The sequence below is a fragment of the Epinephelus moara genome, chromosome 21 (genome assembly GCF_006386435.1).
Source record: "Epinephelus moara isolate mb chromosome 21, YSFRI_EMoa_1.0, whole genome shotgun sequence".
Lineage (NCBI taxonomy): Eukaryota > Metazoa > Chordata > Actinopteri > Perciformes > Serranidae > Epinephelus > Epinephelus moara.
Window position 1 is genome coordinate 28,821,759 of NC_065526.1, and position 2,135 is coordinate 28,823,893.

The following is a 2,135-nucleotide window of genomic DNA, read 5'->3' on the forward strand; positions in this document are numbered from 1 at the left end:
TGGTAGAGGGTTACCTGCAACACCACCGTGGGGGGGGGGGAGGAGGAGGAGGAGGAGGAGGAGGAGGAGGAGGAGGAGGAGGAGGAGGAGGAGGAGGAGACTCTTCAACACAGCATAACGAGGGATAAAAACGTGTTTCTTATTACAAACTCGTCATTTTTTAAAAGGTTTCGTGTGGTATTTGACAAGAGAAGGCTGCTTTCCACAGGTGAAACATTGCCGTTTGGCTATTGAAATGTTTTCAGCCGATTGACTTTGATCCTGGACTGCGAGTGTCTTTCTCATGTCAGATTGTGGGACCCAGCGGTTGTGGAAAAACTTTTGTAAAAACTGTATTGGAAAACTGTTGCAATGTTTTGTCTCAGGTGCCTGAAAATATTGTATGGATATATACTTTGTTTCAACCCATGTACGCAGAACTGCAAAAGATGAATAAAAAGATTAAATTTGTTGAAGGCCTGCCTGATTCTTTTGATGAGAACCTGTTTCCACCAAAATCACTTGAATTTGCTGGATGATGTCATTTTTCAGGCCTCTGACCATCCCGAAGTAGTCAAGATTTTTACACAATACAGACAACACAGGAACATGAGCGTCATGATGCTGACGCAAAATGTTTTTCATCAGGGCAAACACAGTCGGATCATCAGCTTAAACAGTAATTACCTGGTCTTGTTTAAAAACCCCAGAGATAGGTTATCGATAAATATACTGGCTCAGCAAATTTTTCCTTCGAAAAACTTTTTCCAGAAAGTTCAGAGACGCTCACGGTTATTTAATCATAGATCTCACCCCAAATTGCCCAGACAGTTTAAAATATGCTTTGATTACCCTCTGAAGCCTCTTCCTGTCAGCCTCAAAATCCTGTATGGTGTCACTGGCAACTCGTCCGTCAAGTCAAAATGTTACGTTTATCGTACACTGCAAAACAAGACAGTTAAATATAAAGGTATCACCCTCAATGCGCACAACGCTGCAACTGTTACACAGGACACTTTAGTTGATCTTATGCACAAGTTTGTGAAGCAAGATGACGCAATGCAAAATATTAATGGCCAAATCAGACACCATAGTTCGAAATACAAAGAAATTTGCCCTCAAATATAAAACAGTCGAGAAGACTTCAAGTAATGCACACCACGTGCCGTCTCTTCCCCAATCTCACTACTCTTCTTTATAGCTTTTAACGTGGGTCTTAGAGATGTCAGGGAATTTGATTTTAGACTGCAGCACCCCTTTAGTTTGATTGTCAGGTCCCTCAAACAGCGGAAAAACACACTTTGTAAAAAAATGTTGCTGTCAATGTGTGATTTGCAGAGCCAAACGTTGTGTGGTCTGTCATAGGTCCTTGTGATCATCTGATTACTGGGTCCTTCAATATGTACTCTTTAAAAAGGAGGTACACAACTGTCAGTAGTATATAAGAGGCACCTTTTTAGACGTGCGTGCGTGTGAATGTGTGAGTGTGTGTTTGTATAGGTGTGAAGAAGCGCTATGTCACCATCAGAAGGACTTTAAACTTTAGAAAGAGGGAAAATGGTTAATGACATGAGATAAATGTAAAGAATAAGGAACACGGTGTTGAATTTTTTAACTGCTTAAGTTTGCAGACATCACAAACTGTTCCTCAATTTGGAAGCCATGCTGTTTGGTGGTTTCACAGACTTGTGTATACAGAGCGTTTTAAGTTTTAAGGTCTACAAGAGTCTTTTTTAAAATATGGTTAAGTAAAATAGCGGTTGAGAATCTCTGTCAGAACTGATTGTTTCTTTTGTTTGTTTTTTTAAGAATATAAGCTAAATTACAGTTTTTAAAACACCATCCCTTACCACATAATAGTAATGGCATTATTAACAAGAAAGAAAAGTATTTCTGAGATTCGCATATTGTGACACGATCAAAACCCCTCCCAGAGCGGTTTATTGGTGGCCAAATGGGTGGGGAGGACCTGTTTAAGGACACGTCCCATGGCAAGTGAAAAAACTTTGTGCACATCGCATCTCTGTGTGTGTGAAGACAACACTTTCGCTAGACACCAACTTACGCTCACTTCTCTACATTTGTAGAAATGGCTCTTGTTTCTGGTAAGTAGAAACAAAACTTTTTTTTCTTTTAAATGCTATTTAAGATGTTAC